Source organism: Triticum urartu, chromosome 4A (assembly GCF_056163025.1).
Source record: "Triticum urartu cultivar PI428250 chromosome 4A, HENAU_Tu73, whole genome shotgun sequence".
Taxonomy (NCBI): domain Eukaryota; kingdom Viridiplantae; phylum Streptophyta; class Magnoliopsida; order Poales; family Poaceae; genus Triticum; species Triticum urartu.
Window position 1 is genome coordinate 40,399,470 of NC_141876.1, and position 24,287 is coordinate 40,423,756.

The following is a 24,287-nucleotide window of genomic DNA, read 5'->3' on the forward strand; positions in this document are numbered from 1 at the left end:
GCAGCAATGCTACCGCACATGTGGCCCTGGTTCCCGAGGTTCTTCATCGAGGAGATGCCGCCGAGGGGGCCGCTCGAGCTGTGGCTGTAACACGCCGGGTGTTGCAGCCAAGCCACGGAGGCGGAGGTCGAGGTCGTCCCCCCAGGTGACGTCTTCACGACTCGAGGATGGGGCGAGATCACCCGCGCCTGCTGTCCGGACTGGGCCCTCGCCATCCACTTTGAGTACGACGGGGCCTCCACGCTTTTCTTCAAGGTCTTCGACAAAGACGGCCGGCGCCTGGAGTGCTGCTGCAGAAGAGACGATCCACACAGCGTGGCTGCGGATGCTGAACTTGCCCTTGGCCTTGCCAGCGGCTCCTCCAGCAACAGCAGCGATTTCCTGGAGTCCAGTGAATCTCCTGAGTCTAGCGACTCTTTGGAGTCCAGTGACGATAGCTATGTGCCACCGAGCTCTCGCCGCGCCCGGAGTGCAGCAGCAGCGTCCGTTCGGCGTCATAGGTGACGCCCTCCTGCCAGGGTTCTCCCGGGTCTTCCCTTTGCATTCCCTGTGCGGAATTATGACAAGCCCCATGGGGGTATGTAAGAAAATGTGACACTTTTTCTTAAATATTATCCTTCCTAGTTTGATGTCGCAATTACGTATATTGCTTTGGCACGGCGTTCCTTTTTGTTTTCACGGTAGGTTAGTGCTAGACGCTGACAGGACCCAGTCCCCAGGCAGGCTCGAGCCTTCGCTGGTATGCCAGGTCACGGTGCCGTGGTCAAGGAAAGGAGGTGAGTGGCCCGAGGTCTGGTAAGATCCCCTGACTCGTGATGCTCAAGAGGTCCCCTCTAGCGTGCAAGCAGCTCCCTGAAGGCCGAAAAGGAAAATGGCATTGCCCGAGCAGGATTGCAAGAGTTGAAATACAGGGTCGTGAGGTTCCCGCTAGCATGTACTGGGTAACTTATCTTGGCGACCTTGCAGTGATTCCCTCGCGCGACGCACGATCGCGCCTTAGCGGTGGCGCTTCTAGGTAGAGCTCATGCCGCCATCCCCCTTTTTCTCGCTCATCTAGATGCTCTACATTCTCGGGTCCCGGCCCTCGAGCAAGGCTTGGTCGCCGCTGGTATGCCAGGTCGCGATGCTGTGGTCAAGGCCAGGGGGTGAGGGCTCGAGAGCTAGTAGGATCCCCTGAGGCGCGATGCTCAGGAGCCCCCTTTAACGTGCAAGCGAATTATGTGAGAAAGGAGTGGTGGTGAGACCGCTCGTAGTCTGGCTCCGGAGGTTCCTGCGAGTTAGTATGAAGAGGAGAACGTAATATATAACCGCGCTTGTTGTCCTGCCGCTGTTCTTTCTGCAAGGAGATGAAGGCACTGAGGATTTGGTGAGGTGACGTGCGCGGGGCAGGTCGTGAGCCAGAGCTCAATCTCTCAGATTTGTCAGCGTTGCAGGGACGGAACCGAGCACAAGCATCGTGCCAGCATACGTAGCCCTCGTTGTGGGATGAGCAAGTGGCAGGTGAGCAACGCGCGGAGGCCACGAAGGGTGACGAGGCACCGGACAGGCAGGTGATAATCATAAAGCAACTAATGGAAGAGGCTAATGCTAGTTCTGATATATGCAAAGAACGATACACGCCGCAGGGACGGACCCATGCAGCTTGGGGATGATGCAGCCCGAGGGCGCGCCCCCAACTGAACAATTCAAAAAATGTCACCTGGCACCGTTGCTGATGAAGTGTTGACATAGTTGAAGACGCGTATTGCAGAAGTCGCTCCTAACAAGTTGCCCAGATCCTGAACCTGATGAGGCTCTGGGGGTCCGGGGAGCTCGTGATGATCCATCGCCATCTCCGACAGGATCGCTTGGTGCCTAGCCTCATGAGCTGCCAGGACATCCTGCATGTGGCGCTGGTGCATGACAGCCCTATTCAGCAAACCAAAAGGCATGCAAACGTAGCTGTGAGGTGGGCCCTCGCATCGGCCAACATGAGATGGCTAGAAGAGCTCCTGAGATGCGGCTCTGTTGAGCCCTGGGATGTTAGCGCAAGCGCGCAGCTCGCTGCCCTCGCCGGGGGAGGGACCTATGCTGGATGGTGCGGGGCGACGCTCGCCTCGCATGACTCTTGCCTCCTGAAGCTCCTCACTCACCTTGGTGATGAACTCCTGAGCGCCTGGCGCCTCGCACCCCTCGCTCTCTTCGCGGAGGCGTGCGTTGAAGCACACCTCCACATGGTGCCCAAACACCTCCCTCGTGATGCTAGCTAGGTCAGAGGCCCTCCAGAGGAGAGCCCCCGAGCCCAGCCCGAGAGGGGCACTGGGCGCGCCTTCCTATGCGAGAGGGGAAGGCGCCCCGTCAGTAGGCGCAGGTCCTGAGGCAGCGCCACCAGACACCCCACCCTCCTGAGGTCCTTGGTGGAACAGCTGCTTCTTCTTCTTGGGGACAGCCTCAGGATGGTAGACAGCACCCTCATCATCTAGGTCCTCGACAGTCGCAGCCTGGTAGGCGCGCTCGAGAGAGCACACCGCGTCCTTCTCGTCGTAGGCGACCGTGATGATGTCGCAGCTCCCTGGCATCTTGACAATGTTGTAGCCACGATGGGTTACGGCCATGAACTTGGCCAGGGCCTGATACCCGAGGATGGCATTGTACGAGAGGCGACTGTGGGCGACGTCAAAGTCGATGAGCTCAGTGCGGTAGTTGTCGCGCTTGCTGATACATCTCCAATGTATCTATAATTTTTGATTGTTCCATGCTATTATATTATCTGTTTTGGATGTTTTATATGCATTAATATGCTATTTTCTATGATTTTTTGGACTAACCTGTTAACCTAGAGCCCAGTGCCAGTTTCTGTTTTTTCCTTGTTTTAGAGTTTCGCATAAAAGCAATACCAAACGGAGTCCAAACAGAATAAAACTTTTGCGATGATTTTTCTTGGACCAGAAGACACCAGGGAGACTTGGAGTGCAAGTCAGAAGAGCCACGAGGCGGCCACAAGGGTGGATGACGCGCCCAGGGGGTAGGGGGCGCCCCCAACCTTGTGGGCCCCTCGATGACCTCCTGACCTAGATCTTCCTCCTATATATACTCATACACCCTGAAAACTTCCAGGAGAGCCACCAAACCACTTCTCCACCACCGCAACCTTCTGTACCCGTGAGATCCCATCTTGGGGCCTTTTCCGGCATCCTGTCGGAGGGGGATTCGATCACCGAGGGCTTCTACATCAACACCATTGCCTCTCTGATGAAGCGTGAGTAGTTTACCAAAGACCTATGAGTCCATAGCTAGTATCTAGATGGCTTCTCTCTCTTTGATTCTCAATACCACATTATCCTCGATGTTCTTGGAGATCTATTTGATGTAATACTCTTTTGCGGTGTGTTTGCCGAGATCCGATGAATTGTGGATTTATGATCAACTTATCTATGAATATTATTTGAATCTCCCCTGAATTCTTATATGCTTGATTTCATATCTTTGCAAGTCTCCTCGAACTATTGATTTGGTTTGGCCAACTAGATTGGTTTTTCTTGCAATGGGAGAAGTGCTTAGCTTTGGATTCAATCTTGTGGTGCTCGATCCTAGTGACAGAAGGGGAACCGACACGTATTGTATTGTTTCCATCGAGGATAATAAGATGGGGTTTTCATCATATTGCTTGAGTTAATCCTGCTACATCATGTCATCTTACTTAATGTGTTACCCTGTTCTTATGAACTTAATACTCTAGATGCTCACAGGAGTCGGTCGATGTGTGGAGTAATAGTAGTAGATGCAGAATCATTTCGGTCGACTTGACACGGACGTGATGCCTATATTCATGATCATTGCCTTAGATATCGTCATAACTTTGCGTTTTTCTATCAATTGCACGGCAGTAATTTGCTCATGCACCGTAATAATTTCTATATTGAGAGAAGCCTCTAGTGAAACCTATGGTCCCCGGATCTATTTTCCATCATATAAGTTTCCGACCTATAATTTCAAGTTTCCTATTTACTTTCTTTGCAATATTTTACTTTTTGTTCCATAAACCAAAAATATCACTTTACCGTTTATCCATCTATATCAGATCACACTTTGCAATAACCGTGAAGGGATTGACAACCCCTTTTCGCGTTGGGTGCAAGTTGGTGTTTGTTTGTGCATGTATTCGGTGGCTTGTCGCATTGTCTCCTACTGGATTGATACTTTGGTTCTCAAAACTAAGGGAAATACTTACTCTACTTTGCTGCATCACCCTTTCCTCGTCAAGGGAAAAACCAACACAAGCTCAAGAGGTAGCAGGAAGGATTTCTGGCGCCGTTGCCGGGGAGATCTACGCCAAGCCGAGACATACCAAGTACCCATCATAAACTCTTATCCCTCGCATTACATTATTAACCATTCGCCTCTCGTTTTTCTCTTCCCCACTTCTAAAACGATTTTCGAAAAGATTTGCCTTTTCTTCGCCCTTCCTCTGTTCATCTTCTTCGCTTGCTTTTTGTGTGCTCGTGTGTTAGATTGCTTGCTTTGTCATGATGACTCAAGATAATACCAAATCGTGTGACTTTTCCAATACCAACAACAATGGTTTTATTAGTACTCCGATTGCTCCCGATGCTAATGCGTAATCTTGCGAAATTAATACCGCTTTGCTAAATCTTGTCATGAAAGATCAATTTTCCAGCATTCCCAATGAAGATGCCGCATCCCATCTTAATAATTTTGTTGATTTGCGTGATATACAAAAGAAAAAAGATGTGGATAATGATATTGTTAAATTGAACCTATTTTCGTTCTCGCTTAGGGATCGTGCTAAAACTTGGTTTATATCTTTGCCTAAAAATAATATTGATTCATGGAACAAGTGTAAAGATGCTTTTATTTAAAAGTATTTTCCTCCCGCTATGATCATCTCCCTTAGGAACAATATTATGAATTTTAAGCAACATGATCATGAACATGTTGCACAATCTTGTGAGAGGATGAAATTATTTATTAGAAATTGCCCTATGCATGGTTTAAATTTCTGGATGATTATACAAAAATTCTATGCCGGATTGAATTTTGCTTCTAGAAATCTTTTTGATTCGGCCGCGGGAGTCACTTTTGTGGAAATTACTTTAGGAGAAGCTACTAAACTCCTAGATAATATTATGGTTAATTATTCTCAATGGCATACCGAAAGATCTTCCGCTAGTGCTATTGAAGAAATAAATGTTTTGAGTGGAAAGATGGATGAGCTTATGAAATTATTTGCTAGTAAGAGTGCTCCTATTGATCCTAATGATATGCTTTTGTCTACTTTGATTGAAAACAATAATGAATCTATGGATGTGAATGTTGTTGGTAGGAACAATTTTGGTAATAACGCGTATAGAGGTAATTTTAATCCTAGGCCGTTTCCTAGTAATTCCTCTAATAATTATGCTAATTCCCTCTAATTTTGAGAATAGTGTTAAAGAATTTATTAGTTCACAAAAGAATTTCAATGCTTTGATTGAAGAATAATTGCTCAAGATTGATGATTTGGCTAGGAACGTGGATAGAATTTCTCTTGATGTTGATTCTTTGAAACTTAGATCTATTCCACTTAAGCATGATATCAATGTGTCTCTCAAAGCCATGAGAATTTTCATTGATGAGTGCAAAGAAAGAACCTCTAAGATGCGTGTTCTTCTAGTTTCTGTGAAAATAATGATGAAGAGCTTAAAGTGATTGATGTGACTCCTATTGAATTTTTGTTTTCCAATGTAAATCTTGATAAAGATGGGACTGGATATGAGTCAACTTTAGTTAGAAGGCGTCCCAATGATTCGGAGTTTTTAGATCTTGATGCAAAAATTGATAAAAGTGGGATTGGAGAGGTTAAAACTTTAAGTAGCAATGAACCCACTCTTTTGGATTTCAAGGAATTTAATTATGATAATTGTTCTTTAATAGATTGTATTTCCTTGTTGCAATCCATGTTGAATTCTCCTCATGCTTATGATGAAAACAAAGGTTTTACTAAACATACCGTTGATGCTATGATGCAATGTTTTGAACAAAACCTTGAATTGGAAGTTTCAATCCCTAGAAAACTTTATGATGAGTTGGAACCTACTATTAAGATTAGGATTAAAGATTATGAATGCTATGCTTTGTGTGATTTGGGTGCTAGTGTTTCCAAGATACCAAAAACTCTATGTGATGTGTTAGGTTTTAGTGAATTTGATGATTATTCCTTAAATTTGCATCTTGCGGATTCCATGATAACCCACAAGTATAGGGGATCACAACAGTTTTCGAGGGTATAGTATTCAACCCAAATTTATTGATTCGACACAAGGGGAGCCAAATAATATTCTCAAGTATTAGCAGCTGAGTTGTCAATTCAACCACACTTGGATAACTTAATATCTGTAGCAAAGTATTTAGTAGCAAAGTAATATGATAGTAGTGGTAACGGTAGCAAAAGTAACGGTAGCAGTTTTGGTTTTTATAGTGATTGTAACAGTAGCAACAGAAAAGTAAATAAGCGAAGAACAATATATGAAAAGCTCATGGGCATTGGATCGGTGAAGGAGAATTATGTCGGATCCGATCAATCATGCAACAGTTATAACATAGGGTGACACAGAACTAGCTCCAGTTCATCAATGTAATGTAGGCATGTATTCCGAATAAAGTCATACATGCTTATGGAAAAGAACTTGCATGACATCTTTTGTCCTACCCTCCCATGGCAGCGGGGTCCTATTGGAAACTAAGGGATATTAAAGCCTCCTTTTAATAGAATACCGGACCAAAGAATTAACACATAGTGAATACATGAACTCATCAAACTACGGTCATCATCGGTAAGTATCCCGATTATTGTCACTTCGGGGTTAACGGATCATAACACATAATAGGTGACTATAGACTTGCAAGATAGGATCAAGAACTCACATATATTCATGAAAACATAATAGGTTCAGATCTGAAATCATGGCACTCGGGCCCTAGTGACAAGCATTAAGCATAGCAAAGTCACAGCAACATCAATCTCAGAACATAGTGGATACTAGGGATCAAACCCTAACAAAACTAACTCGATTACATGATAAATCTCATCCAACCCATCACCGTCCAGCAAGCCTACAATGGAATTACTCATGCACGGTGGTGAGCATCATGAAATTGGTGATGGAGGAAGGTTGATGATGACGATGGCGACGGATTCCCCTCTCCGGAGCCCCGAATGGGCTCCAGATCAGCCCCCCGAGAGAGTTTAGGGCTTGGAGGTGGCTCCGTATCGTAAAACGCGATGAATCCTTCTCTCTGGTTTTTTTCTCCCCGAACATGATTATATGGAGTTGGAGTTGAGGTCGGTGGAGCGTCAGGGGGCCCACGAGGTAGGGGGCGCGCCCAGGGGGGTAGGTGCGCCCCCACCCTCGTGGATAGGGTGTGGGCCCCTGACATGGATTCTTCTTCCAGTATTTTTAATATATTCCAAAAATAATCTCCACTGATTTTCAGGTCATTCCGAGAACTTTTATTTCTGCACAAAAATAACACCATGGCAATCCTGCTGAAAACGGCGTCAGTCCGGCTTAGTTCCATTCAAATCATGCAAGTTAGAGTCCAAAATAAGGGCAAAAGTGTTTGGAAAAGTAGATACGGCGGAGACGTATCAACTCCCCCAAGCTTAAACCTTTGCTTGTCCTCAAGCAATTCAGTTGATAAACCGAAAGTGATAAAGAGAAACTTTTACAAACTCTGTTTGCTCTTGTTGTTGTAAATACGTAAAGCTAGCATTCAAGTTTTCAGCAAAGATTATGAACTAACCATTTTCACAATAACACTTAGGTCTCATGTTTAGTCATAGCAATGTCATAATCAACTAGCGAGCAATAATAATAAATCTCAGATGACAACACTTTCTCAAAACAATCATAATATGATATAACAAGATGGTATCTCGCTAGCCCTTTCTGAGGCCGCAAAACATAAATGCAGAGCACCTTTAAAGATCAAGGACTGACTAGACATTGTAATTCATGGTAACAGAGATCCAGTCATACTCAATGTAAACTAATAGTAATGGATGCAAATGACAGCGGTGCTCTCCAACTGGTGCTTTTTAATAAGAGGATGATGACTCAACATAAAAGTAAATGGATAGGCCCTTCGCAGAGGGAATCATGGATTTGTAGAGGTGCCAGAGCTTAGTTTTGAAATAGATATGAATAATATTTTCAGTGGTATACTTTCATTGTAAACATAGCAACCGAGAGATCTCGATATCTTCCGTGCTACACACATTATAGGCGGTTCCCAAGCAGAATGCTAAAGTTTATACTCCCCCACCACCAACAAGCATCAATCCATGGCTTTCCCGAAACAATGGGTGCCTCCAACTAACAACAATCCCGGGGGAGTTTTGTTTGCAATTATTTTGATTTGATTGGAGCATGGGACTGGGCATCCCGGTGACCAGCCATTTTCTCATGAATGAGGAGCGGAGTCCACTCCTCTTGAGAATAACCCGCTTAGCATGGAGGATACAGACAGCCCTAGTTGATACATGAGCTATTCGAGCATACAAAACAGAATGTTAATTTGAAGATTTAGAGTTTGACACATACAAATTTACTTGGAATGGCAGGTAGATACCGTATATAGGTAGGTATGGTGGACTCATATGGAATAACTTTTGGGGTTTATGGAGTTGGATGCACAAGTAGTATTCCCGCTTAGTAAAAGTGAAGGCTAGAAATTAAAGAGACTGAGAAGCGACCAGTTAGAGAGCAACAATAGGCATAGTCATGCATTAAAATTAATCAACACTGAATGCAAGTATGAGTAGGATATAATTCACCATGAACATAAATATTTGTGGAGGCTATGTTGATTTTGTTTCAACTACATGCGCGAACATGTGCCAAGTCAAGCCACCCGAATCGTTCAAAGGAGAATACCACCCCATCATACCACATCACAACCATTTTAATAGCATGTTGGCACGCAAGGTAAACCATTATAAACTCCTAGCTAATTAAGCATGGCATCAACAACTATAATCTCTAATAGTCATTGCAAACATGTTTCATTCATAATAGGTTGAATCAGGAACGATGAACTAATCATCTATACCAATATAAAAAGACCTGAATGGGCAGATCCAAACCGTCTCGACCATCTAATCATGTTATCTAGCGGTTCAAATCGCTCCAATGTTGAGCACCAAACACGTTTAACACTCTAATTACCCACCACTACCATTGGTTATAAACATGTTTTGACTCAACGCTATCCCTTGAAATCTGCCATGTAATTAATATCCTACCGTTCCCGGGAAAAATTAATTGATATCTTACCAAATACCAACATGCAACAGATATATCTTATCTAATATAACGTGCAACTAATATCCTATCTAATATAAACGTGCATTGCACGTACATTATTACTAGTATTTACAAAAACAAGAGAGGTCGAGTTCATACCAGTTTTTCTCATCTCAATCAGTTCATCATATATCGTCGTTATTACCTTTCACTTGCGCGACCGAATAGTGTGGATAATAATAATAATGCACGTGCATTGGACTAAGCTGGGATCTGCAAGCATTCAATTAAAGGGAGAAGACAAGGTAATATGGGCTCTTTGTTAGATCATCAATAATGCATATGAGAGCCACTCAACATTTTCATCATGGTCTTCTCCTCTCGACCCCCAAAGAAAATAAATAAAATAAAACTATTTACACGGGAAAGCTCCCAACAAGCAAAAGAAGAACGAGAAATCTTTTTGGGTTTTCTTTTAATTACTACTACTACAAGCATGGAAAGTAAAGTAGCTAAAAGCTACAACTAATTTTTTTGGTTTTTCTTAAGGTTTTTCAAACACACAAGAAGAGAGCTTAAAAAGAAATTAAACTAGCATGGATGATACAATGAAAAAGTATGAGCACCGACAACTGGCATGAGTGTGTGAACATGAATGTAATGTCGGTGAGAGATACGTACTCCCCCAAGCTTAGGCTTTTGGCCTAAGTTGGTCTATGCCCATGGATCAAAATTGTAGCTGGGGTCGTACTGAGAAGGGTCCTCAGATTGCCACTGGCTGGCGATCTCCTCCGGATTCCACTGATAAACAGACTGACGGTGAGGGTCAGATGGGGGCTCTGGCTCTACAGCTGCAATCTGGCTCCGGTAGGCATGAATGGCCTCCGGCAGAACAAGGTACATGCCTGAAAATATGTTGAACAAAGAGGGCGCATGCAAGGTAATAAACTCACAATATTTTTTGATAAATATCAATTTATATTTGAGTATCTTATTCTTATCCTTAACAATGAACTCCTGTGCTACCATACTCTTATAACCTAGAACAACAGGAGGCAGCAACTTTTCCTCTTTCTCATAATGCCTGATAGGTATGTTAAAGTGTGCACCAAGGCACAAGGCAAAGATGCCTCCGAGGACGGGGCCCTTAGTACGGTTCAGATTTAACCGTTTAGCAACAATAGCGCCTAAACTGAAAGTAGTATCATGAAACAAGGCATGGCGCAAAATAACAATATCAGGGGCAGTAAGGTTTCCATAGTTCCCGCGACCAATTAAGCATCTACTAGCAAATATTGCAAAGTAACGTAGAACAGGAAAATGTATGCTAGTGATTCTTGCATCGGAAACTTTCCTTGTTTCCCCTACAGCAATAGTATCAATAAATCCCTCCACATTATTACGATGTGGTTCCTCTATGCTGCCCTCAAAAGGTATCAAACAAACCCGGCAGAAATCACGAAGTGACATCTCCTTATGCTCATCATATAAATAAAATTCCACCGAAGGTGGCGATCTTCTAGCATGGAAATGAAAGTTTTGCACAAAGATATTGTTCACGCTGGTCTTGGAGGAAAGCGGTGAGGCCTGCATTCCCAGCCAAATAATAAAAATATTCATGAATCCTTGCTTCTCTCAAGAACTCATCACAAGGCCATTCACACGACCGAACCTCCGCAGTACGAGGGAGATTATACTTGGGCTTCTTATTCTCTTCATCTTGCTTATCCCTCGAGCTTCGGCTCGATGAGCCCCTCAAAAATCTCTTCATCTTTTTCAAAGAACAATCCCCCAAAGCAGTTTTGTGAATGGAGCTTTGAGCAAGGAGATCGAAAATGGCAGCAAGTTGAGCAAGAACTCGGGTTTGAGCTGGCTAGTGATTTTTTCTGGAGCAAGACGAAGTGTGTGGGTGAAAGGATAAGTGGAGGGGACCCACGTGGCGGCCGAACAGGCCATGAAGGGCTTTATAGTCCGGATGTGGCCTGGCGATGCCCTTCCCAACAGCTACTTCGGCCTAGTGAGGCGGCTTGTGGATGCCTGCCCACGGCTTGAAGTCACCAAGCAGTCCGTCTGCATCGAAGGTGCACGCCGGGCTTTCGCCCGTGTGAAGGTGCAATGGGCCAAGATGGACGCCGTGAAGCTAGTGAAGGAAGGGTCGCCGCAGGGCAAGGAGCATCGCCACCCCGAGATGTACTATGAGGGTGTCCTGAAGGGCGCTCGTCTCGTAGCGGACGAGTGTACGAAAGATATAATATTCGAGTAAACTCGCTCGTGCAATCCTGTATTTATGAAAACTTGTTCATATGCGCTGTGCAACGCTTGTTTGAATTTAAAATATTACCTTCCGTTCGGTTGTTTATCAAATCTGAGAGATGGCTAGTCGTCGGCTTCTGCCCCCACGCCACGAGTGCTGGGGTGTTCGGGATAAACCTGAGCACTCTTGTTCCCATTGTTGGGTCCTTTGAGGGAGGTGCTCAGCACAACGAACAAGGTAATCAGACTATAATGCGTTATCACTCTCACTTAGCCATAGAATTCTATAATTTTAAATTTCGGCGAAGCCCCTAGTATTCGGAAGGCCGAATTCGGGGCGTGATACACGCCTTAAGCCGGACAGGGCCGGCTCCTCGCTCTAAGCGGCATAAGTCTTTAGGGACTCGAAAACCTCTCGAACAGCGACCAGTCTCTCGCCTTATCATGACAGTCAGTTTTATCTTTCTCCACTAAGGTGCTTAGCCCAGCAGAACCGGGGCACAATCGCAGTAGTTCTCCCAGTGCTACCTTATCCGATATAGCAGAACATAAGGTACCAAAACTTGGGAGCCGGGCAAACCCAACTATTGACCCAAGACATGATTCGGAGCTTATGCATACAATGCCATAAGTTCGGGGTGCCGCACTGTCGAAAGTGTTCGGACTTCTCCCGTCGTATTATGGGGTATGCTTAAGCCCCTAGTGTATTGGCCGTACCAGAGTGTACGGGTGCTGGATGTCATGAATGAACATATATATATATAAGAAGAATGCAAAAATAGTCTTAATGCTATGCATTTTTTATTCAAAAAGGTGCATTAAAGCAGAATGATACAAGTAGTGCGATAAGCAAAAAGTAGGATTGTTTGACATGTCCCTTCCAAGGGCAAGCTGAGGAATAGTATTAAAACAAATATTTTACTCGTTATCGTAATCCACCTGGGAGTTCCGTGGTGTGACGTAGCTTTCTGCCTCCTTGGTTGTTGCATCATGTGTTCGGCAATCACGCTGCCGGACAGGGTTTCCAGAGATTAAAGTCCTGAAAGAGAAAAATAACAAAGCGGGAAGCCCCTAGTGCGGTTTAAGCTGTGACTTGGGGCGTGCCGTCATCGTGCCCCCTCCCCGCCTGTGCCCATGGTATTTTTAATGCGTAATTATGTATGTGTGGCACGGATTTCGCTGTTTGGCTGGGGCCGGGATGGGGGCCGCATTGCTATGCGAGCTCGGGACGTGCCAGGCGGTCCAGTTGCCGACTACTCCGGGCGCGCTTGAAGTTGTCCAGGTGCTTAATAGCCGAACTAGTGGATTGCCTTAAGAGGCTGCTTTGCGCTTCTGCTGCGAGGGACACAGTGTGCTCCTCCGTGCGGAGAGAGCGCTCTGTGTTTCCATGGACTGTGATGACCCCCGAGGTCCTGGCATCTTAAGCTTGAGATATGCATAATGCGGTACCGCGTTGAATCTTGCAAATGCGGTTCGCCCGAGCAGTGCATGGTAGCCATTGCGGAATGGGACTATGTCGAAGATTAACTCTTCGCTTCAGAAGTTATCCGGAGATCCGAAGACCACTTCCAGTGTGACTGAGCCTGTGTAGTGGGCCTCTACACCTGGTATGATGCCTTTAAAGGTCGTTTTAGTGGGTCTGATCCTTGAGGGGTCTATACCCATTTTGCGCACTGTGTCATGATAAAGCAGGTTCAGGCTGTTGCCGCCGTCCATCAGGACTTGAGTGAGGTGAAATCCGTCAATGATTGGGTCAAGGACCAAGGCAGCGAATCCGCCATGATGGATACTAGTGGGGTGGTCCCTACGATCGAAGGTGATCGGACAGGAAGACCATGGGTTGAACTTTGGGGCGACTGGCTCCAACGCATATACGTCCCTGAGTGCACGCTTCCGCTCCCTCTTGGGGATGTGGGTTGCGTATATCATGTTCACCGTCCGCACTTGTGGGGGGAACCTCTTCTGTCCTCCGGTGTTTGGCTGCCGGGGCTCCTCTTCGTCATCGCTATGTGACCCCTTATATTTTTTTCGGCATTTAACTTGTCGGCCTGCTTGAACACCCAACAGTCCATGTTGGTGTGGTTGGCTGGCTTGTTGGGGGTGCCGTGTATTTGACACGAGCGATCGAGTATACGGTCCAAACTGGACGGGCCCGAAGTGCTTCTTTTGAATGCCTTTTTCCGCTGACCGGGTTTAGAGCCTTTGAATCCGGCATTGACTGTCGTATCCTCAGTATTGTCACTGTTAATGCAGCGCTTATGTTTGTTGCGATGTGACCTGCCATTGCCGTCCTTGGTATCCGAAGTACCATGGTTCTTTGATATGTTATTACTGCGAGCCAGCCAGCTGTCTTCTCCCGCACAAAAGCGGGTCATGAGTGTCGTGAGGGCTGCCATAGATTTCGGATTTTCCTGACCAAGGTGTCGGGCTAGCCACTCGTCGCGGATGTTCTGCTGGAAAGCTGCTAGGGCCTCTGCATCCGGACAGTCGACGATTTGATTTTTCTTTGTTAGGAACCGTGTCCAGAATTTCCTGGCCGATTCCTCTGGCTGTTGAATTATGTGGCTCAAGTCATCGGCGTCTGGTGGTCGCACATAAGTGCCTTGAAAGTTGTCGAGGAATGCGGCTTCCAGATCTTCCCAACAGCCAATGGACTCTGCTGGCAAGCTGTTGAGCCAATGCCGAGCTGGTCCTTTGAGTTTGAGTGGGAGGTATTTGATGGCATGTAGGTCATCACCGCGGGCCATGTGAATGTGCAGGAGGAAATCCTCGATCCACACCGCAAGATCTGTTGTGCCGTCGTATGATTATATATTTATGGGTTTGAAACCCTCTGGGATTTGATGATCCATCACTTCGTCTGTGAAGCATAAGGGGTGTGCGGCGCCTCTGTACTGGCCTATATCGCGACACAACTCGAATGAGTGTTGCCCGTCGTGTTTGGCCCGACCGGACTTACTTTTAATCTATCCGGCGTGACGATTATCGTCTCGCATAGTGGCGCGTCCTCGTGATCCGTAGATCGATCTTGCATGTCTTGCTTTGTCTTCCAATACGTCTCGCAAGTCTGGCGTATTTCCCCCTGCCTTTTTATTTGAGTGACGTCGGGGTGCGGGCTGAGCTTTTGGCTGGAATGTCTCTCTGTCGTGGCGACGAGGTGGCCGCTCAGCCGCGTCATACGCCGGGGATGTAGGTCTCGGTGCTTCCTCCTCCAGTTGGGGTAGCAACTTGCACTTTGGGTAACTCTTGGAGGGGCGTTCGAGTTTATACTCCTCGGCCGCCAGGACTTCAATCCATCTGTCAGCTAGGAGATCTTGATCAGCTTGAAGCTGTTGCTGCTTTTTCTTAAGGCTATTTGCCGTGGCTATAAGCCTGCGCTTGAAGCGCTCTTGTTCGACGGGATCCTCTGGCACGGCGAATTCATCATCGCCAAGGCTTGCCTCGTCTTCAGAGGGAGGCATGTAATTATCATCCTCCGCCTCTCCATCTGCCGCTCTCTCAGGAGAGCTGGCACCTCCATCCTCCTGCTCTAAATCTTGCTGGAGGGTATTGTTGTTGTCTTCGGCACTGTCTGGAGTGTTATTATCTCCGGTGCCGGTATCACCACTTTTTCCTTGGCGGGACTTAGAGCGGCGCCGCTGACGCCGGCGCTTGGGTTGCTTCTTGGAGGGGTCATCCTCCGTTGTCTCGTTGCTATTGCCTTCTTTGGGTGTGTCCACCATGTATATATCGTATGATGAGGTGGCTATCCAGTGCCCTGTGGGCAGTGATTCCTCTTCGACTCCCGCATCGTCGTCCATACCGTCGATGTCTTTGGAGTCGAAGTCGATCATGTCGGTTAAGGGATCGACAATGGCTACTGAGTGGGTGGTGGGTGGGCGGCGAATTTCTTCGTCATCCGCATCCCAATCCTGCCGAACATGGTTCGGCCAGGACTCTCCTGACAAGGAGAGGGACCTTAATGAGTTCAGTATGTCACCGAAAGGCGAGTGCTGAAAGATATCCGCGGAGGTGAACTCCACGATCGGCGCCCAGTCGGATTCGAATGGCACGGGCGCAGGCGGTTCGGAGTCCGTGGCCGGAGAAGGATCCGACAGTTTGGCAACACGGCTCTCATGAAGGTTAAGGTTGATATTCGGCTCGATCGCCGCTGAGGGTACGGCCTCCGTGACGGGGTCCATCCACCCGTCCATGGATGGCACAACTGGCTCCGAATTGAGGCTCGGAGCGGCTGCCGGTGCGATCTCCTGAATACGGTCCGATGATAGAGCTAAATCGTATTCATTGTGACCGCGCAGCGCACAAGGCAGGGGCTCGAATCCGTCGAAGATCAAGTCTCGCTGATGTCGGCCGTGTAGTTTAAGCTTCCAAACCCGACCTGGTGGCCAGGGGCGTAACTTTCGATCTGCTCCAGATGGCCAAGCGAGTTGGCCCGCAGTGCGAAGCCGCCGAACACAAAGATCTGTCCGGGGAGAAAAGTCTCACCCTGAACCGCATCGCTATCGATGATCGTAGGAGCCATCAAGCCTAATGGCGACGACACAGAGGAACTCTCAATGAAAGCTCCAATGTCGGTGTCAAAACCGGCGGATCTCGGGTAGGGGGTCCCGAACTGTGCGTCTAAGGTTGATGGTAATAGGAGGCAGGGGACACGATGTTTTACCCAGGTTCGGGCCCTCTTGATGGAGGTAAAACCCTATGTCCTGCTTGATTTATTCTTGATGATATGAGTATTACAAGAGTTGATCTATCATGAGATTGGAGAGGCTAAATCCTAGAAGCTAGCCTATGGTATGATTGTATGTTGTCCTACGGACTAAAACCCTCCAGTTTATATAGACACCGGAAAGAGCTAGGGTTACACAAGGTCGGTTACAAAGGAGGAGATATACATATCTGTATTGCCTAGCTCGCCTTCCACGCCAAGTACAGTCCCATCCAGACATGAGACGAAGTGTTCAATCTTGTATCTTCATAGTCCAACAATCCGGCCAAAGGATATAGTCCGGCTGTCCGGAGACCCCTTAATCCAGGACTCCCTCAGCCAACTAGATTGGTTTTTCTTGCAATGGGAGAAGTGCTTAGCTTTGGGTTCAATCTTGTGGTGCTCGACCCTAGTGATAGAAGGGGAACCGACACATATTGTATTGTTGCTATCGAGGATAAAAAGATGGGGTTTTCATCATATTTCTTGAGTTAATCCTGCTACATCATGTCATCTTACTTAATGCATTACCATGTTCTTACGAACTTAATGCTCTAGATGCAGGCAGGAGTCAGTCGATGCGTGGAGTAATAGTGTAGATGCAGAATCGTTTCGGTCTACTTGACACGGACTTGATGCCTATATTCATGATCATTGCCTTAGATATCGTCATAATTTTGCGCTTTTCTATCAATTGCTCGGCAGTAATTTGTTCACCCACCATAATAATTTCTATCTTGAGAGAAGCCTCTAGTGAAACCAATGGCCCCGGGTCTATTTTCCATCATATAAGTTTCCGATCTATAATTTCAAGTTTCCTATTTAATTTCTTTGCAATCTTTTACTTTCTGTTCCATAAACCAAAAATATTGCTTTACCATTTATCCATTTATATCAGATCTCACTTTGCAAATAACCGTGAAGGGATTGACAACCCCTTTTTCGCATTGGGTGCAAGTTGGTGTTTGTTTGTGTAGGTATTCGGTGGTTTGTCGCGTTGTCTCCTACTGGATTGATACCTTGGTTCTCAAAACCGAGGGAAATACTTACTCTACTTTGCTGCATCACCCTTTCCTCTTCAAGGGAAAAACCAACACAAGCTCAAGAGGTAGCACTTGCCCAAGGCGACAGGGAGGCGGATCTGCCCTATCGGGGTGGTGGAGCCGTCGGTCACTCCTGAGAAAGGCCTGGTAGGCCGAATCTGGTTGTAGAGCACCGGGAGCCGGTCGAACGTCTCGACATAGAGAACATTGAGCCCCGCGCCGCCATCGATGAGTGTCCTGGTGACGAGGATGTTGCTGATGGTAGGCGAGCAGAGCATTGGGAGGGTGCCGGCAGTTGCTGCGCACTTGAGCTGGTCAAAAGAGTCAAAGGTGAGGTCGGCCATAGGTGCCGCCCATCCTGGTGTCGCTCCTCGCTATACGTGGGCGGCGCCCACTTGGCGAAAGAACTGCTTGACGTGGAGGTCCGAGGTCGGCGCTTGTGAGCCGTCGAGGAGGGCCGCGACGGCGTGAGGCGTTGGCGCCGCAAAGCGCCCGATAAAGAGGCCACGCAGCTCCTCCCAGGAGGCCACTGAAGACTCCAGCAAGCCCATGAACCAGGCGCACGGCACGCCCGTAAGGGCCATGGGTAGCCAGTTTGCCATGGCCTTGTCGTCGCCACCAGCCACCAAAACAACCTCCACGTATGCCTGGAGAAACCCCACCGGGTCCTCCGCACCATCGTAATGAGGCGGAAGCTCCGACCTGAACTTGGGCTGCCACTGCACCTGCTGCAACGCAGGGGTGAAAGCTCTGAGACCCACGGCGCCCCCAAATGAACTCGTCAGTCCAGTCGGTGGAGCGGCTCTCGCCATGAGGGCCGAGCGTGTAGCGACCAGACCTCAAACAGTCTGATCTCTGTGCTCCGGTGTCATCCCTGGATCAGTAATGCTGACACCACACAATACTCGGAGGATTTATAGCAGAGTAGCAATCACACACTTATTACATCGAGTGTCTCAAAAGAGAACTTATTACAATAAATATGGCTTAAGGCCATCTAATAACGATAACAGCGGAAGGCTTGGAAGATAAGTGAGTCCATCAACTCCAACGGCATCACTGAGTATAGAACCACGACCTAAAAACTCCTTAATCGTCGTCTGAAAAGTCTGTAACATTAACGTTGCAGCCCGAAAACGGGTCAGCACATGGAATATGCTGGCAAGGTAACACATAGAGAATAATGGAATGCAACAACTATACTATATGCATATTTGGCTGGTGGAAAGCTCTATGGTTACAGTTTTTGCGTAAAGCCAATTTTTCCCTACTTCAAAGGAATAAAATTAATTACTATCATGGTGGTTGTTAAACATTGAGAATGGTTGACAGCATTCTCAATCCCAATTAAGTAACATCATTAAAACCCAACAAAATTAACTTTAGAGTAACATGTTGAGATTCACATGATAATCCAGGTACTAGATACTCAAGATTGTCCATAACCGGGGACACGGCTAACCATGATTAGTTTGTTACACTCTGCAGAGGTTTGCGCACTTTTCCCCACAAGACTCAATCGCCTCCGTTTGGTTTCTCGCACTACAGGGTGTTTGAGAAGACGAATGACCGAGGCATGGTCTTTCAGAAGCGCTAGCACCTTACGATCGGGTAGACCGTACCACCTACATCCCCTACATCTGCTAGTCTACCACTGTAAGAGTTCGCACAACTTAGTCAACTATGCCAGAGCCCATAATGGCTTGTGGCTGCACACGTAAGTTTCTAGTATGAAAAATCTCATGATCCCTTTCAGCCTGGGTGGCGGTCCAAAAGAAAAACAAGCAAGTCCTGGAAACCCCAGGTGCCTCAATCCACCCAGATGTGTGTTAGGTTGCCACCTTAGATAAACCATTAATTAACAATCTCATATCTGTCATGGATTTCACTCACCCAATCCACGTCTACTAGCATAGCATGGCATAATAAGCAAACGTAGAAGTAACTCCCAAAGGTTTGATAATAAACAGGTAATAGGTACTACCTCATCTACATCCCATCCCACAATTTAATTAGATCCTAATCATGCAATGTGTGAGGATTGATCTAATGCAATAAAACTGGGTTATAGAAAAAGTATGATCAAAGTCTTACTTGCCTTGCTGATGATCCGCGAAACCTAGAGATTCGAAGTAACAGGCGGCGCACTCCGGGTATTCTATCGCAGACAAACAACAAGCATACAATAAGTACTCATCTAATGCACAGGTAAAACTCAAATAGAAGAGCTAACCAGAAAGTTCAACTTAAGAACCCTGGTTTGCAAAAAGAATCAAATCGAACGAAGCAAAAGAAATCAAACGGCGAAAGAAAACAACTTCATTCTAGTAATCTGGATCTAGGACAAATTTTACAGTAGCAAAAACATGTTTAAGTTGATTATTCGGAAAGAGGGTTTCGAGACAAAACTCCAGGCGCTTGAATCGCCTGATTCCGATAAACGAGCGAAAAGTTATACTAAAACGAAAATCGGATCAGAAATCGCGATCAGAAAATAACCGCAAAAAAATCCGACGAAAAAGAAAAAACGAAGAACAGAAATTTTTTTTACGGCACGGAAAACAAGGCGGCGGCGAACCTCGGGCGGCGCGCTGCTCCGGCGAGTCGGCGGCGGGCGGCCGCGGCTGGAGGCGGCGGCAGCGGGGCTGGCCTAGGGTTAGGGTTAGCTGGCGGCTGGGCTCTCTCAGGCTCTCGGGCGGCGCCTTATAAAGGCCTCGGCCGGCGGTGTCCTGGCCGAGTACGGCCCAAAGTCGGTTCCGCGTTTTTTTTTAAATAATTCCGCTCGGAAGAAAAATAAAAAGAAATACTAAACGGACTCCAAAAATCACGAAATAAATTTTCCGGGTTTCTAAAATCAAGCTCGATAAAGTGAACATTTATCTGGGCCCAAACTACAACTTTGAAAAACACGCATTTTTCCTAAATTCAAATAAAAATACCGAAAAACTCCGAAATAAAACTTATTTTATTTTTTTATTAAATCCTCAATATTTCTATATTTTGGGAAAGTCATTTTATTCCCGCTCTCATATTTTTGTAATAGAAATAATTGATGATAAAATAAATAAAATCAAATGATCCTGTTTACATAATTTGAGAAAATTCAAATATGTAAATAACGAAATCCCCAACTCTCTCCGTGGGTCCTTGAGTTGCTTAGGATTTTCTAGGATCAAAACCAAAAGCAAAATAAAATATGATATGCATGATAATCTAATGTATAACATTCCAAATTGAAAATTTGGGATGTTACAAACCTACCCATTTAAGATGAATCTCGCCCTCGAGATTCGGGTTGGCTAGAAAATAGGTGTGGGTGGTCTTTGAGCAAATCTTCCTCTCGCTCCCAGGTGGCTTCATCCTCCATGTGGTGGCTCCACTGAACTTTGCAAAACTTGATAACCTTGCTACGAGTAACTCGGCTGGCAAACTCAAGAATCTTGACTGGTTTCTCCTCATAGGTCAAATTGTTATCCAACTGAATTGCTTCCAATGGCACTGTGTCTCTCAAAGGTATGTTAGCCATCTCCGCGTGACACTTCTTCAACTGAGAAACGTGAAACACATCATGAACTCCTGTTAATCCTTCTGGCAATTCCAACTTGTAAGCCACTTCTCCCATACGCTCCCAAACTCGATATGGTCCTACAATTCGTGGTGCTAACTTCCCCTTAACTCCAAAGCTCTTAATCCCTCGAAGTGGGGATACTCGAAGATAAGCTCTATCTCCGACTTCGTAAACTGTCTCCTTGCGTTTAGAATCTGCGTAGCTCTTCTGCCTGGATGTAACATCCCAAATTTTCAATTTGGAATGTTATACATTAGGACGTCATGCATATCATATTTTATTTTGCTTTTGGTTTTGATCCTAGAAAATCCTAAGCAACTCAAGGACCCACGGAGAGAGTTGGGGATTTCGTTATTTACGTATTTGAGTTTTCTCAAATTATGTAAACAGGATCATTTGATTTTATTTATTTTATCATCAATTATTTCTATTACAAAAATATGAGAGAGGGAATAAAATGACTTTCCCAAAATGTAGAAATAATGAGGATTTAATAAATAAAATCAAATAAGTTTTATTTCAGAGTTTTTCGGTATTTTTATTTGAATTTAGGAAAAATGCGTGTTTTTCAAAGTTGTCGTTTGGGCCCAGATAAATGTTCACTTTATCGGGCTTGATTGTAGGAACCCGGCAAAATTTATTTCGTGATTTTTGGAGTCCGTTTAGTATTTCTTTTTATTTTTCTTCTGAGCGAAATTTAAAAAAAACGCGAACCGACTACGGGCCGTATTCGGCCTGGACACCGCCGGCCGGGGGCCTTTATATAGCGCCCGAGGGAGAGAGCCAGCCCACCGAACCGAACCCTAACCCTAGCCCCAGGCCGCCGCCGCCGCCGGAGTGCGCGCCTTTCGAGGTTCGCCGCCGCCTTGTTTTCCGTGCAGTTTTTTTTAAAAAAAAATTCTGTTCGTCGTTTGTCTTTTTCGTCGGATTTTTCCGCGGCTATTTTCTAATCGCGATTTCTGATCCGATTTTCGTTTTAGTATAACTTTTCGCTCGTTTATCGGAATCAGGCGATTCAAGCGCCTGGAGTTTCGTCTCGAAACCCTCTTTCCGAATAATCAACTTAAACAAGTTTTTGCTACTGTAAAATTTGCCCTAGATCCAGATTACTAGAATGAAGTTGTTTTCTTTCGCCGTTTGATTTCTTTTGCTTCATTCGATTTGATTCTTTTTGCCAACCAGGGTTCTTAATTTGAAATTTCTGGTTAGATCTTCTATTTGAGTTTTACCTGTGCCTTAGATGAATACTTATTGTATGCTTGTTGTTTGTCTGCGATAGAATACCTGGAGTGCGCCGCTTGTTACTTCGAATCTCTAGGTTTCGCGGATCATCAGCAAGGCAAGTAACACTTTGATCATACCTTTTCTACAACCCAGTTTTATTGCATTAGATCAATCCTCACACATTGCACGGTTAGGATCTAATTAAACTGTGGGATGGGAAGTAGATGAGGTAGTACCTATTACCTGTTTCTTATCAAACCTTTGGGAGTTACTTCTACGTTTGCTTATTATGCCATGCTATGCTAGGAGACATGGATTGGGTGAGTGATATCCATGACATATGTGAGATTGATAATTAAGAGTTTATCTAAGGTGGCAACCTAACACACATCTGGGTGGATTGAGGCACCTGGGGTTACCAGGACTTGCTTGTTTTTCTTTGGACCGCCACCCAGGCCCAAAGGGATCATGAGATTATTCATACTAGAAACTTCCGTGTGCAGCCACAAGCCATTATGGGCTCCGGCATAGTTGACTAAGTTGTGCGAACTCTTACAGTGGTAGACTAGCAGATGTAGGGGAAAGTAGGTGTACCGGTCTACCCGTCGTAAGGTGCTAGCGCTTCTGAAAGACTGTGTCTCGGTCATCCGTCTTCTCAAACACCCTGCAGTGCGAGAAACCAAACGGAGGCGATCGAGTCTTGTGGGGAAAAGTGCGCAAACCTCCGCAGAGCGTAACAAACTAATCATGGTTAGCCGTGTCCCCGGTTATGGACATCTTGAGTATCTAGTACCTGGATTATCATGTGAATCTCAACATGTTACTCTAAAATTAATTTTGATGGATTTTAGTGATGTTACTTAATTGGGATTGAGAATGCTGTCAACCATTCTCAATGTTTAACAACCACCATGATAGTAATTAATTTTATTCCTTTGAAGTAGGGAAAAATTGGCTTTACGCAAAAACAGTAACCATAGAGCTTTCCACCAGCCAAATATGCATATAGTATAGTTGTTACATTCCATTATTCTCTATGTGTTACCTTGCCAGCATATTCCATGTGCTGACCCGTTTTCGGGCTGCAACGTTAATGTTGCAGACTTTTCAGACGACGATTAAGGAGTTTTAGGTCGTGGTTCTATACTCAGTGATGCCGTTGGAGTTGATGGACTCACTTATCTTCCAAGCCTTCCGCTGTTATCGTCACTAGATGGCCTAAAGCCATATTTCTTGTAATAAGTTCTCTTTTGAGACACTCGATGTAATAAGTATGTGATTGCTACTCTGCTATAAATCCTCTGAGTACTGTGTGGTGTCAGCATTACTGATCCAGGGATGACACCGGAGCACAGAGATCAGACTGTTTGAGGTCTGGTCGCTATAGAGATGGTATCAGAGCACACGCTGACTGTAGGACACGACCACTAAGCTGAAGACCTAGATCACTACTCACTATCTTCTCTTCTGACTTCTCATCTTTTCTACTCTTTAGGATGGCGGATGCAAGGAACAAGTTCACCCAACCGGATGAAGATACACCCTTTGGACGCCACTTGAAGGAAGTCACTAGATACCTGAACATAGGAATACCAAGCTTCACGGGAACCTACAACGCCACTTTACCTGAAGAAGAGCCCTGGATCATTCAAGTTCAAGTTCCAGGAAGGACGTTCATGCCAGACACTAAGCCCATAGAGTTTTCTTTTGATGCACCAACTTGGAGTCTAGGAAAGAGCATGGCAGCTCACATTGCCATGGGACACATTGGAGAAGTCTACCGCAAGGATCTCAAGGATACTATCTACCAGATTTGTTGGCGCCGAGATGAACACTGGGAGATGATCAGCACCAGGAAGGATAGATCAATTGCAGCTTTTATTCAGGAGTTAAACCACCACATTCGACGACAGGAGAATCAGATGTGCGCCGACATGATAGATCTGAAGAAGGCTAAAACTAGAAATTAAGGAACTGGAGGAAGAACTCAAGGCTACACGCGAAGATTATGAAGAAGAAATTGAAGTATTGGTGGAGAAGAATGACGATCTGATTGAAGGGAGTTGGTAGATCGTGCTCTTATGATTGAAGGGAAGCAACCGCAAATTGAGAACCGCGAGAGGAAGTATGGACAAGGAAAGTATAATTCAGGAGCTCAGCAGAAGCCCCGTTTTACCCCTAGACCAGGAGGACATTTTCAGCATACCCAT